We start from the raw sequence: 15,416 nt of genomic DNA, 5'->3' as shown, positions 1-15,416 counted from the left end.
GCGGATCAATTGCCAGACTTCTATGACCCTTTGCATGAATGAGGAAATGTCAGTTCAAGCAAAGTAGGCTAGGATGAACCTTGAGAGTTGGTGACATTAATACAAATACAAGCATTTGGTCTGTCTTATTGTCATGATCTCCTTCCTTCCCTTGCTAGAGGAAGGAGTGGGTTTGCTTCTATTATCCTGAAAGGAAATAGAACGGGAGCTCCAGTTGTAAGCTTACCTGCACTGACCGCCAGATCCAGCATGTAATGGCATGTCTGCTACCTGCCTGTAGGAAGAGGGCCAAGATGAAGAGAAGGAAGAGAGGTCAGTCACTCCACATTCATTCTCCCATCCACAACCGTACATCTTAGGCGAGACACAACCTGTCCTGTTAGAGAAGCCGGGTAAGCTACACAATTTGTTGAGCAGCCACCACAGGACCCAAGGAAAAAGTGTCCAAGGACTTGTGGGTAATATCCCGAAGGTAGAAGGAAGTGAAGGTGGTCTGTTGGGACCACATCCCCGCCTCCAAAACCTGTGGAACCGACAGGTTCTTCCGGAATGCAAGGGACGGAGCAATGCTGCGGACTTTGTGACCTCCTGGGCGAAGCATACTGGTGTCGTCTTCTCCAGCAGCAGAGTACGCTCTCCTTATCATCTCACAAAGCCAGAAAGAAATTGTGGCCTTGGACACTTCTTTCCTGGTCGAGCCAGCACTAACGAAGAGTTGTTGACACTCAGGCCAGAGATGGCGAGTTCTCTTCAGGTAGTGTCGCAGCACTCTAAAAGGACACAGTAGCATCTCGTCTGGGTCATTACCAAAGAAGTCCTCTATGGACGGAATCATGAAGGACTCGAACCGAGCGTCAGAGACCGATGGGTTCTGAGTCTGTTACGAAGTCTCGGACGAAATCGAACGTAACTAGTCCCAATCCCCTCGAGTATTTAACTTCAAAGTAAAGTCCACGAAGTTTGCCAACTCTCTTCGCTGATGCCAGGGAAAGCAGGAAGACGGTCTTGAGGGTCAGATCCCTATCTGACAACTCTCGTAAAGGCTCGTACGGTGCATGAGTCAGGCTCCTTAGAATGAGAGTCACATCCCACGCAGGAGGCCTGAGGTCCCTGGGTGGGCAAGACCTCTCAAAACTTCTCAACAATAGAGATATTTAGAAGGATGAGATATCTACCCCTTTCAGCTGCAAGACTAGGCCAAGTGCGGCCCGATAGCCTTTTACTGCTGAAAAGGAGAGAAGCTTCTCTCGGCGAAGAAAGACGAGAAAGTCCACAACCTGCTGAACAGTAGCTCCGACCCGAGAACATACCCCTTCCTCGACACCAAGCACAGAAGATGGGCCACTTTCCCTGGTATACCGCTGTGGAGGACTGTCTGAGGTATCCAGCCATCTCTGTTGCTGCGCAACACGAAAAGCCTCTTGGTCGCAGGATATGTTGGATAACCACCAGCCATGAAGACACAGGGACTGCACTGCCAGGTGATACTGCTCGACATGGAGATGACACAGCAGGTTGGGCTGGGGGGGATTTCTCTCTCTCAGCACCTCGGAAAGGCCGTCTGGGAGCTACCAGAATCATCCTGAGATTCGGGGTGATCATCACTTAACTGATCACCCTGAGAATCAGACAGAACAGAGGAAAGGCATAGATGTCGAGATTGTCCCACAGATGTTGGAACTCGTCCTTGGCAGCGGCCCATGGGCCTGGCACGACTGAGCAGAAGATCTGAAGTTTTCTGTTCTGCCAGGTGGTGAACAGATAAATGACTGGACGCCCCTACACAGGTCGAACAATTTCTGCGACTTCCAGGTGAAGGGACCACTCCGTCCTGATAACCTGATCCTGGCAGCTGAGCTTGTCTGTCACTACATTCCTCTTGCCTGGAATGTACCCGGCTGACAGCTCTACTGAGTGAGCCAGCACCCACCCATGCACCTGCATTGTCAACTGGTGAAACAGGAGGGACACTAGGCCCCCCTGCTTGTTCACGTATGCCACTACCGTGGTATTGTCGCTCATCAATACCATGGAGTGCCCCCTCACTTGGTCCTGGAACCCTTGGAGAGCCAGGAAGGCTGCCTCAAGTTCCAGGATGTTGATGTGAAGGTGCTTGTCGTCTCGGTGCCACACCCCTGAAGTCAGCAACTCCTCCAGGTGTGCGCACCATCCCTCGGTCGATGCACGTAAGAACATAAGCACATCCGGAGGGGGAGTATGCAGACATACAGTAAACCCCCCAAATTCGCAGGGGATGTATACCACAACCCCCGCGAATACTTAGAAACCTTCTAAAAACACTTAGAACTGCCTATTTTGATAGTTCAAACACAAAAAAAACTCTAAAAATGCTTATACAGGTATTATCCTACTTACGATGGGGTTAGGTTCCAAAAAACTCATCATCTGTTGGAAAAAACATACCTCGAGTATAGCCTAGCCTACACTAGGGTATTCGGTACCATATCTACAAATATGGTAGCCTAGCCTACACTATAAAGTATACTCTTTACATACATGGTACAGTAATTATTAATATTAGCTAATTCTGGAGGTTCATGCAGAGTGACTTATGATAACTCAATACAAAGAGAAATTGAATAACAAACACGAATTTGCTTAGCCTACACTGTGGTATATCGTATACATATGCAGTAGCCTAGCCTACATTATACTGTACTCTATATTCACATAATCTCGTACTATATAAACATCAACATAACGAATATGCATCATTTCCATGGATCTTTTAAAATGTTATGCTTTAATTCACTGTATCCAATAATATTGTATATATTATATTGCTTTTGTATTATAAATTGCGATCATAGCGATCAATGTTTTGGTTTGGAAACCAATTACACGGTAAGTTTATTTCGCCGTATAGTTAGAGTAAATGAATCTCTAGATACTTTATTTATATGGGGCAAGGTTATTTTTCGTTTTACGAAGTGTTTTTAAGTCAAAATATAACTTAAATACGTGTCATTATGAAATTAATTTAGCTTTTTTTTCATTAATAGATGACGTTGGCCGTTTGGGGGACGTCTTGTTTTGTGCAAAAAACTCAAGATTCCGTTCACTATTTTCATTTGATTTCATAATAATACGAGCTTTATGTAGTTATCGTTTATCGGCATAAAAATAGCAGTAATGTGTGTTCTTTCATGCCCAGTAGTTTTGGTTAAAATACTTTCTCTCCAATTTTAATTACGGTCAAGTTTCATCCATGTTGCCGATGCACAATAATTTATAGTCATTAGCAGCTTGGACATTGTTTTCTAAGCTTCAGCTACAACTTGCAGCTTAAATTTAGCAGTATATTTCCTTGCTGATCTTTTGTCCATACCGAATATGGGTATAATGTAAAAATATATCAGTCTTATTCTACTTAATTTTATTTGTACCATAACTACGGTAATTGTTTATTACCGTACGATGGCTGAAATACAAGCAAAACGGCTGTTGTTATCTGATTTGGTTAAAGGCAAAACAACAATTTCTTGTTCGGTTGTTTATGGCTGTACGCATTTATGCAAGAGTATAACGTTACTAACAGTACTTTTATTATTCTCTTTTACCTTTTTAACTAGAAGATGGGATAAAGAGATGGAGGAAAAGAAGGTGGTCTATTATAATTTGGTCTCTCTCGCTGCCTGATTGTACACTGCTGGCTGTGCCCGCGGGAAATTTAAAAATATTTTCTAAATACTGTCGTATTGGTTTTAATTGTTTATCCCATCGCAAAATCGATTTATCGTAAGGCAAATTATCGTAACTCGAGCACTACCTGGGTATCTGAGTACTTTAATAGTTTTATCACAAAAAATGCCTTTAGTCATGAAAATGATATGAAAATACAGTAATCAGTGAATATTTTTCAATTAAAAATACCGCAAATGAGCGAATTATCAGTGAATAATGCATATATATGTTCCATAGAGAAATCAGCAAATAGGTGAGTCCGCGAATCGTGAGACCATGATTACGGGGGGTTTACTGTACTACTATTAAGAGGTTCCTGTCGTCCATCCACCAGTCTAGGTCCTCTCTCACCTCCTTGGAAAGAGGAAAAAGTATACCTTAGTTTTACCAGACCACTGAGCTGATTAACAGCTCTCCTAGGGCTGACCTGAAGGATTAGACTTATTTTACGTGGCTAAGAACCAATTGGTTACTTAGCAACGGGACCTACAGCTTATTGTGGAATCTGAACCACATTATAGTGAGAAATGAATTTCTATCACCAGAAATAAATTCCTCTAACTCTTCATCAGCCGGCTGGGGAATCGAACTCCGGCTTAGCGAATGCCAGTCCACAGCTCTACCGACTTTGGAAAGAGGAATGAGAAAGGACTGGGAGTCTCTAGACTGGGACTAAAACTCCTTCAGTCTCCACTGCAGAGACCGAAGGTGAAGACGCCCATGAGGGACCAGCTTCTCCAATGACGACAGGTGACCGATGGCAACCTGTCATTGCCAAGCTGGCTGTTTCTGTCGAGACAAACATCTATGCCACCTTCCTGAACCTACTGATAACAGAGTCCGAGGGAAAGACTTTCGCTGCTACCATATCTATCAGCATGCCCAGGTACTTTATTCTCTGCTTGGGGTTGAGATCCAACTTCTCAAGGTTTACTACGTTCCCAAGATCGCAAGAAAACTCGAGGAGCCGATAACCGTTCTGTAGAAACTGCAAGCGGGAGCGCGCAGGGACCAGCCAATTGTCAAGATGCCACGACAGATGTATCCTGTGCAAATGGGCCAAAGTTGACACCAGGGTGAACACACTCATGAACACCTGGGGAGCAGTCAAGAGCCTGAAACAGAGTGCCCCGAATCCAAAAAACCTCTCCCTGAGGATAAAGCAAAGGTACTTGCAAGAAGACAGATGAATGGGTATTTGAAAATACGCATCTTTCAAGTCCACCGGAAGCACTAAGTCGTTCACCCTGATAAAGGCGAGCACGGATCATGCCATCTCCATTGTGAACTGAGTGGCGAACGAAACAGTTCAAGGGAGAGAGGTCTATTACTGGTCTCCAACTCCTTGAGACTTTCTCTACAAGAAAGATCTGGCTGTAAAAGCCTGGGGATCAATTTGAAACGACTTCTACAGCATCCTTGCTCAGCATGGCATGCACTTCTTGCATTAGTGCGATGTCCTTCAGAGATCCAGAAACGTAAGTGAGGAGATGGACTGGTGTGACGGAAAGGGGTGGCCATAACTCGAAAGGTAGTAGATATCCCTCCCGAAGGACATCCACTATCCAGGTCTCGGCTCTGTATCACTGCCATGTTGCCCAATGGCTTGATAGGCACCCCCTCATCTTTGGCAGCAGTCAGGGGAACTGGACAGCAGTAGAGCGTGAAGACCTGGAGGTCTTAGCCACCGCCTGGTGGACAAGGTGGTCACTGTCACTGGCCCGACGCTTATCCACCACAGCATCTACCAACTCTCTAGGGAAGAAAGAGGCAGAACCAGCAACAGTCCATTCTGCAGGGTCATTGCCAACTCTGGTCCCACAGATCTGGTGAAGCAAGAAAGAACAGCCAGCCTCTCTTTGCTTAAAACCCAGGTTGGCCCACAGGTTTGCTGCCTGGTGGGCGAGGCAGGAGATGGCTCTACCTCCAGACTAGCACAGTCTCCCAAAAGCGGAGTCCTCCCCAGGTATGACAGCGCCCGAGGAGGCAGCCACTTTGGATCTGTGAACGACCGCAGATCCAACCAGGAGACTGCCTGGAGAGCTGCCAAGGCGGTGGCTTCCAGGGTTGCTGCCTCTTGCTGCGAAAGGGAGATACCTTCCATAGTAAGCTGCTGCAATGAGAGACCCGGGCCTTGACAGACCAAGCCCGGGTCAACCTGCTTAGGCAGCAATGCCCCTTCTGGGGGTGTGTAGAATCGCTTCTGTCAAGGCAGAGGAGGGGGAAGCAACTTGTCCAAGCAGTTCAAACAAAGCGAATTGTCTTGCCCAGACACAAGACTATTTACTTGGTTGAAAACCCCCTTGGCAAGTGTGGACTACGGCAGTCCCACCGAAACCTTGGGTTCCTTCTTTGGACCCCAAAAGGATTCGAGGCACGAAGGACAATCCACAGACGAGGCCGCAGTCCCTTCCCCAAGGTCGTTGTGCGGTCGAATCAGCGCAATGACCTCTGCAAAAGTCCTCTGTATCTCAGGGGTGTCCGCGTTCTGAGGAAGAGGACCCTCGAGTCCTTCCAGGGCGCGGTCCTCCTGATCTACTCTCCCGGCAGGAGGAAGAACCTTGGCAAGACCCCTGGAATCCTTCCTGCACAATGCAGGCATATGATGTGGTCGATCTGCGAACTGAGCCAGGAGCGCAACCTTTGTAGTCAAACTCTGGGGAGACGACTCACCTGGGTTCCCCCCGTCCGACTCGCATCACTTAGGGGAAGCCCAGGAGGTTGACGGGACAGGCGAGGAGGACTGGGGCATCGGGCACCCCCTCTGTATCTTGGGGGTGTCCGTATTCTGGGGAAGAGGACCCTTGAGTCCTTCCAGGGCGCAGTCCTTCCAGTCTACTCTCCCAGCAGGAGGGAGAACCTTGGCAAGACCCCTGGGATCCTTCCTGCATTACTTATGCGTACAATGTGGTCAATCCGAGAACCGAGCCAGGAGCGTAAGCCTTTGTAGTCAAACTCTGGGGAGATGACTCACCAGAGTTCCTCCTGTCCAACTCGCACCTCCTAGGGGAAGCCCAGGAGGTTATCTGGGCATTGAGCACTCCCGCTGGTCTTCCTGGCGGAACCAGCAGGCCGAGCGGTCACCAACCCACAATGATGACAGCAACTTGGGTCAAGGAGAACGCTTTCGCCTTGTCGAAGCATTATCCCGAGGACAGCAGAGTGGTTCACACAAGTTGAGCTGGGTGCTTGACTCCACCGAGCCCCTAACCTGGAGTGAGCAGCAGAAGATGCAGGAGCAGCCAGGGGGACCAGGGAAGCAAGAGCAACCCAGGCAGCTGAGACATCAACAATTGGACCAGCGGCGACTGGAGCAGGCGGAGCAGCGTGGAAGCCAGGAGTCGAGACATGAGTGGTCAGCATGGGCGGAGCAGGAACAGGAGCCAGGTAAGCCAGGAGCCAGGACTGGAGTGGGGCAAGAGTGTAGGTCAGCAACAGAAGGGTCAAGAACAGTGGTGCAGGGCACAGATGAGGTTACCATACTGGAGGGGCCTGGCAGGGTCAGCGAGGCCAGGAAGCCAAGCGGCAATGACACAGCATAGAGAGAGGCAGGCACGGCTCTTGCCTGGGTACCCAGGTGCAAGGCAACAGTCACTGGCATCTTAGCGAAGGAAGTCATGGTGACTGTAAACGTAGTGGCAGTAGCTGCAACGAGTGACCACTGGAGTGCCAGACAGATGGGAAAGCAGGTCATCCAACAATGGGACGCCAGGTAGACCCAGGTGATACCAGGCAGAAGGTTTGGAGCCTGCCTAACGAGAGAAGTCTCTACCGCCAAGCCTGAAGACTAGGTCGGGTGAAAGAAAGGAGTCTCTACTCGCTCCAGGGGAAAAGATTTCCCCCCTGAGCAAGTAGAGGCCCCCGAGAGAGTGTCCTGATTGTCTGCTCCCCCGCGGCCTTCCACACCAGACGAAGCGAGTGAAGATGAAGGGGGGTCCTCAACCGAAGGAGAGGCAGCAAGAAGGGGAAGCCTGCCGGGAGGGAGAAACGATTCCGATGGGTCAGCCACCAAGGGAGTCATCAGGGATGTATAACCCTCAGATGACGCCTTGGTGGGTTTCCTTCGGTAGTAGCCCTTTGTTGGCCGAGTCGGTTGAGCTTCAGACTGTCATTCGATGGGCCGGAGTTCAATTCCCGCGGCCGGCTGATGAAGAGTTAGAGGAATTTGTTTCTGGTGATAGAAATTCATTTCTCGCTATAATGTGGTTCGGATTCCACAATAAGCTGTAGGTCCCATTGCTAAGTAACCAATTGGTTCTTAGCCACATAAAATAAGTCTAATCCTTCGGGCCAGCCCTAGGAGAGCTGTTAATCAGCTCAGTGGTCTGGTAAAACTAAGATATACTTAACTTTTCCTTCAGTAGTATCTCCTCCCCTCAAACTTCACCCACTGCTCGGCAGACCAGGAACAACACTCAGAAAACGGTGAAGTACGTGAACACACATGCCCCCTGCAAAGAGAGCAAAGGTGCGTGTGGGTCCATGTCAATGCTGGATCGAAAGCTATTACACTTCTTACCACCCACCCAGGGCACATACGCTGGGGAAAGCTGGCCTTACAAGGTTTACCAAAGACTTTCATGCTAACAAACAACAAGAAAAAGATACGTCCACACCTGATGACGGCTGAAAGCAAATTGGAATGTTTACATCCGGGCAGGCGGGGCTCCTGCCTCCCGGACAGTAGTTAACAGCCTAACCACCTTGTTCGAAAGTTCAACTGTCATTTCCAGCTTAGCTGAAAGTAATTCCTAATGTAAAGGACCAATGGTTTTATATATCGTGTCGGAATAAATATGCAATTCAGCAGGTTACGACCTAACCAAACCTTTCTTTGACCTAACCTTACCAAGGGCACTGTGCCCTGACCTAGTCCCGGAACACCGACCCAACAGTGAAAAAGACGTGGTAGGACAGTGGGTGCAAGGTGTTTATTCAGACACATGGCCTGTCCTCGGCTATCCCTTAATGATACTAGGGCAAAATCCAGAAGGAATACATCCTAACCTAACCTTCACCTAATTGAACCATACTAAGGGTAAGTGCCCTGAACTAGCCATATGGGCTTGCTCAGCTTCCAACTCCCCAAAAATTAATGGTAAAACTACAGAACTCTGCACGGACTATTACCTTGGAAATTGATTTTCCTATACTTTTAGTGTTGCTGATGAAGGAGGTGTTGTTGTATATTGTTGGTCAATTTTTATTAACCTCATATCTCTATCCAATATGGTTGGGGACCCTTTGGGAATGCAGGGTTTTGGGTGGGGGAAATCACTGTTAGAAAGACTGGGCTGTCATGTTGTTGTTATGGAATGGTTCCACATATGCGCAAGTCATTAGGGAGCCATATGTTCAAGAAGGGATTGGCTTAGGAAACCTATTACAAAAGGAGCTAGGTAGATCTAAGCCAGCTGTCCGCGGTGAGCTAGGCTATGGCAGTTGACGTTTTTCTGTAGAACTTTACCTGCTGAACAAGAATTCAAGGTTATATTTTAGCAGCCAAATATAACTGAGCTGTAATTTACCTTAGAAATGTAGTCGACAGTCAGGGGGACCCGTTGGGAATTGACGTTTTGGGTGGGAGAAGACACTTTCAAGAATAGCTGACGGTAAGGGGGACTCGTTGGGGATTTGAGGTTTTTGGTGGGGTAAATAACTTGGGAAAAGGTCTGGGCACCTTACTATTGTGTTTCCTGTTACATATGTCATCTGGAACACAAAATACAAGCATAAAAAAAAGGGCGAATAAATGGACAGCGGGAGCCGTTCCAAAAGCACTTTTCATGCAATTCTAGTACTGTTGATTCCAGGGCCTATCACGCATACGCGGTCTTACAGGTGAGCCAATCACCAGATGCCTCCAACAGAGTAGAATTCTAAGCCGGTGTTCCGCGGTGAGGTAAACTGTGGTAACTGACATTTTCCTGTGTTATTTTACTTACATTCCAAGAATTTAAAGTACATGACCTCTTGCCAGAGCATACAAGCTTGCCAAGAATCACTCAAAATGCGGATAAGGCGCGCAGCGCCGTTCCGCTGTGCCAAAACTGAAAGCAGAAATGGCAATATTTTGCCGCTGATGTTTCCTCGCCCTGACCGAAAGCTTCGAATGGTGTCCAGTCGAGCTACTGTAGACTATGGCAGCTGACGTTTTTCTGTATTATTTTACTTGTTTTACAAGAGTTTAAGGTAATATTTTGCCGGCCGACTGTAGCAAAACTGTAATTTACCTTTGAACTGTATAGGTCGGTCCAGGGGACCTGTCAGTACTGTGATGTAGCCTTCAAAGGTCAATTGCATTTTAGTTACAGCCGACCGCCAAAATATTATTTTAAATTCTTGTTCATCAGGTAAAATAACATAGGAAAACGTCAACTGCATAGGCTAGTTCACCGCCGACAGCCGGCTTAGAATTACCAGGAACTATACTAAGCTAACATACCGTAACCTAACCTAACCTAATAGGCCATGTTACTTAGCCAGGGTGATCTGGCCCCGACGCCCCCGTGAAGGAAACTACACATTTTGCCAAAAGCTCCCCTATAACACTGTGCATGTGTGATAGCATTCCAGGACGGCCTGCACACACTAGCCTAACATATCAGTTCTGAGGTTAATTGCTGAAGACCACCAAAAAATTCTAGTAAATTTTTGGTAAGCAACCAAAATACTACAGAAAAAGTCAATTCCCAAAGTAATACCTCATGTGGAGCTGTTCTATAGTTCTACCAAATTAACAATGGAAAAAAAAAGTACTAGATCAACAGGCAGGATATTTTCGTTATGATAATATGTGAGCTGGCCTAGGCTACCCCTTCATGCTATGGGGTCAAATCCTCACTTACAACCCTGTTAACTTGTTAAAAAAACACAAACTGTTTACCTCATTCAAAATCGTTAAGATTAAAATCGTCAGGTTCCAGCCTCTTTTAAGCTATCAGTTGATTGGAGCTGATCATGAAACTGCTTGGCTCAGGTCAGTCGCACAGATGGGATAAGAAGTTCTCGGCATGTGGTGTTGGCTGTCTCTGTTTGGATAAACACAATTAGTCATTTCAAGAAACATGCAAAATTTAAACAGAACACCTATATATATTGGTTCTGAACACTAACAGAGTTTAAGGCTGGCTAGGTGGTGGTATATAGGCCTATATGTAGATAAATTTGTCACGTTAAGAAACAGGATAAAACTTACAAGGCCGGAAAAGAACTTCAGCGGCTGATTGTGGATTGGAGAGCGGCTATATGCGGGTCAATGAATCATATCGTTCTGGTTGGTTGGGTAAAAAAAAAAAAAAAAAAAAAAAAAAAAATAGGCCTATGACGTGACCCACGGCGTCCTGGCGTTCGGGCCGTCATAAAATGGCCATCTTAAGAACTCAGGGACAGAGGTGCTGCATAACCGGGTTCTTATGAAATTGAGGCAAAAGATTGTCCATCCGCAGTAAAATTGGTGTTCTCGAATTGACGGCAACTGACCAAGTACGTGCTCATTTGGAGGTTTTAAGACAAGTTGAGCAACTTTAATTCCATACCATTTGTCGACTGGAGTGGAGTATTGCGTCATCTGCTATAGCCGTTGTGCGTCGTTAAACATACTATAAAAAAATACCCTTCTAGTGTATTCTGGTATTTGATAGAGAGACACTTGTTACATTGTTGTGTGGCACAACCAGCGCATGCAAGGACGATGGGAAGACACGAGCTTAAGTCTGTAACATGTAATGGAATACTAAACTAAATCCACTAACAAACCTGTTCAGATGACATTTTACCTTGGTGACCCTAGGGCATCCATCTCCAGCATATTACCATCTGCAAAACTAGCCCTAGAAGTTTTTTTTTTTATTGAGAATGAGGAACTTAATTATCAATACTGAAGGATTAATAAATCGTACTGGATGTCAATATCGGAAGAATCCCGAACCTGTAATGAGCTCATTTCATCCAAGAGCAAGAATGCTTGATTAAAATACACTGTATAAACATCTGATGAACTGTTATACGGAGGCGTATGGCAAACTGTAACTTTACTGACGTGTGTAAATCTACTAGGTTGTTATGAAATTTACCCTGGTGGCTTGTTTTTAGTTTGATATAATGGTAATTATATATTCGGCGATCCGTCTATGATGTAAATAACAAGAAAAAGCTTTAGGAAAATGTCAAATTAACTTCACCCGTGTCTAAAATAAATGGCAGGAATTGCATAATGTCTGTTTATGCGACCGATAAAGATTACATTAGTGTCAATAGCTACCGCTGCTGTTAGATAAGTTTAAGGGTCACGCTCACTGAAATAGCGTGTCATACTTCAGACGATATTTGTTCCAAAGTTAGTCCTTTTATCACAAAATCGTTTGATGCGCAACAAAGATTTCTGTCATGCTATGATCCACAATTTCTGAAACCTCGCTCGTGTCTCAGCGAAAGAATGAATGGAAAATATTTCTTCTTTTTCATGAAAATTCTGATGCACTTCTATCCTTCTTTAGCAATGAGAGATGTTTTTAAAAGGATTTTAAAAGACAGTAAATCTTCTGGGCTCAGAAAACGGAGGAAAAAATAAAATACAGTAAAAATAGTTGGGGAACGGAGTCAACGAGGTATTATGATTTTTATTTACCATACTCATTCCGGAAATAATGTAGACTCTCAAACGCACTTCGCTGGATAAAAATGGGATCTCATTATTTGACACCTAAAGAAAGAGTAAAGGGGAGAGAGAGATAGAGAGCCGAGTTCTGAGAGTTACTTGCTGCTTACTTCTTACTTTATTATTATTATTATTATTATTATTATTATTATTATTATTATTATTATATTCAATATATGTGCTCGTTCATGTGGGAGAAGACAAGCTATTTACCTCCCAAGCATGACTCCACAAAATGTGGGAAAAACTGGTAAAGAGATAAGTAGTATTCCAAATTTAGAAGAGAGTACTAATAAGCAGAAAATAAATCAACAATTAGTTAATACACAAAGTAGTAAAAAAAACAGATGAGAAATAAACGCAGTAGTTAATGCGAATATCATTGCACGTTACGACAATAAAATCTTTAAACTTTAAAGTATATATTAACATCCACTGAATGCAAGTATCTAACATTAGTTTAAAATGGCACTTGACTTGACACACAACATCTCTCCAAGATCTTAGCAAAAATATGTTTGGGTATATGGACTGTAGCTAGCATATTAACCAGTAAAAGCTCTTCGGCAAAGGGATCAACCAATTAGGTGTGGATACCACACTCTATGGATATCATTTTCATCGAGCCTTCTTTCAGCGATTCCCATCTATTTCAAGATTTTACTAGCTTTTAAAATCGTCACCACTACAGTATTAGTCTTCCATTTTTTTTTTTTTATGTTCAGAAAAGGGCGAGAGACAGCTAGACAGACAGACAGAGCTCAATTTCCGCTTCTGCTATGAAGCATACAATTACAAACCTGTGTTTCTCGTTTACGTAGGGCAATGAACATTACTTACAATGACGTGAAATGGTAGCACTTAACAAAGGAAAAATAAAAAGAAAGCAGTAAATTTCAGTGCAATGAAATCACCACCAAATGTCAGGAAATATTCTTTAATATAAAACGTGTTATGAACGCTCATTAACATTTTTACCTGCTTTCAGCGTGTAAATGCATTAATTTCAATCAGAAAGAAAGCAGAATATACTGAGGCAATGGCAACAGGCTAAAAACATTCTACCCCTGTTTGAAGAAATTGCCTAGTTTATCCATCTGACGTTTTCCTTCGATCTTATATTCTTGAAAATGTGAATAGCAGATTGATTTAACTAAAGGCGTGAACGTTATTGTTTATGTCATTTTTATTGGCTTTAACGCCATACTAGTCTGTCAAAATGAATATATCACAAATAATTCACCTTTTTTTTTTTTAAGTACAATGTCGATAGATAACGAAGTAGATTATACTGAACCCGTATATTTTTAAAATTCTGTTTCGTAACCCGTTCGATGGGTTTCAATTTATGAACCGTTAAAGAGAAAATTTTGACTTTAATAATAGGATTAAATAATGGTTATGGTTTCATAACGCGTAGGATTAATGGAAAAAAGGCGGAGAGATGACAGAATTATAACGGGAGCCTTGACTTGATATTCATCTCTTAAAGATTTTGCGACTCCTGAAATAATATCGGTTTTATGCATTTACATTTTGGGCTATAAAAATAAATCTTCTCTCAATTCTTTTGTTCGATAAAAAATGTCTTGACCCTTAAACGACTGTCTGGCATTTTTCCCCCCTGGTTTAAAGTCGTTTAGGTCAGCTAAAATCGAAAATAATTTTAGATTTCTTTAAATAACAAAAGGAATGAATAAGTAAAGAATAATACATACTTATAAAATTATCTATAAAGTAATGTAATGGTAATTGTCTGTCCGTCCGCACTTTTTTCTGTCTGCACTTTTTGTGTCCGCCCTCAGATCTTAAAAACTACTGAGAGGGCTGCAAATTGGTATGTTGATCATCCACCCTCCAATAATCACACATACCAAATTGCAGCCCTCTAGACTCAGTAGTTTTTATTTTATTTAAGGTTAAACTTAGCCATTATCGTGCTTCTGGCAACGATAAAGGATATGCCATCACCGGGCTGTTTAAAGTTTCATAGGCCGCGGCTCATACAGCATTCTTCCGAGAACAGCGGAAGATAGACCTATTTTCGGTGGCCTTGATTATACGCCTTAGCGGCTGTACAGAAAACTCGATTGCTGAGCTCTGTTGGCTATACCTTAATGAACGTTTATATTGTATTAATATCTGGGGGAGAAATTTACCTGTAAAACCTATGTGGGATTGGTCACAGTAGTCGAGGCAAGAGATTTCGTATACTCATGTGTCTTTGGGGACTGGCTTTTGTTGGACGTTAATTAGGGATTTGGCTAAGGTATTTGGGTAGGTAAAGGCAAAATGGTTAGAGTTTCCAAGCGTCTCTGTCAACGTCTTAATTCTATCCGGGTGTGGGATTTTGATTTTATTGTTGGGGGTCTCTCTGCTCTTGTTTTGAGGGGAACGGTAGAAGATTATGTTCGCTTTATGGATTGCTTTCTCAATTATATGGTCACGGTACTTTAAAGATGACAGCTGCTTACGTATATAGATCAATTTCCTTTTCCAGTAAATCCGGGGAGCAAATTGCTGGCTAAGCCAATCTTGAAGAAATGTCATGATAACTAAAATAGTGAATGTATGAAAGTGAAAAGTGAAAATGTTGGTTTTCTGTACACGGTAAATTTGTATTCTGTCGTGTCTCTAATTATTAAAACATCAAGAAAATGAATTTTGTTGTCTGTTTCCCATTCAAATTTGAATGTGATGCTGGGCACTAATGCATTTAATTTTGAAAGAAATTCGTTGAAATTGCTTTACCTATCATCCCAAAATGTTAGTATATCATCTACTGTACATATCTGATCAACAGCATGTCTTTAGGTTTTATTGCATTTATTATTAGTTTCAAAATATTCCATGTATAGGTTGGCTAAAACAGAACTTAAAGGGCTGCCCATGCTGCACCCGATTTTTTGTTTATGGAATGACTCCCAGAATGAAAAGACGTTGTTTGATACACATAATTCAACTAACTTTATTATTTTATCTAGGGCTAGTGGGAAATGATCTGAACAGGAGGGCTAATTTTTCTCTCAAAAACTGTGAATAGGGAATCTAC

General features: G+C 43.8%; 1 long non-coding RNA gene across 1 annotated transcript in view; it reads right to left on the bottom strand.

Moving 5' to 3' along the window:
- LOC136845773 (uncharacterized) overlaps positions 1 to 11,192 on the bottom strand; it is a 71,787-nt gene extending 60,595 nt beyond the window's left edge. Inside the window, exons 1-2 of the long non-coding RNA XR_010855252.1 lie at positions 10,904 to 11,192; positions 10,592 to 10,736 (exon numbers count right to left, since the gene is read on the bottom strand). This is a non-coding gene — a long non-coding RNA (uncharacterized lncRNA). The remainder of the gene's footprint in view (positions 1 to 10,591; positions 10,737 to 10,903) is intronic.
- Between the last annotated feature and the right edge of the window lie 4,224 nt (positions 11,193 to 15,416).

The sequence above is a fragment of the Macrobrachium rosenbergii genome, chromosome 14, assembly GCF_040412425.1.
Source record: "Macrobrachium rosenbergii isolate ZJJX-2024 chromosome 14, ASM4041242v1, whole genome shotgun sequence".
NCBI lineage: Eukaryota > Metazoa > Arthropoda > Malacostraca > Decapoda > Palaemonidae > Macrobrachium > Macrobrachium rosenbergii.
This window is presented reverse-complemented; position numbering and strand designations above follow the sequence as displayed.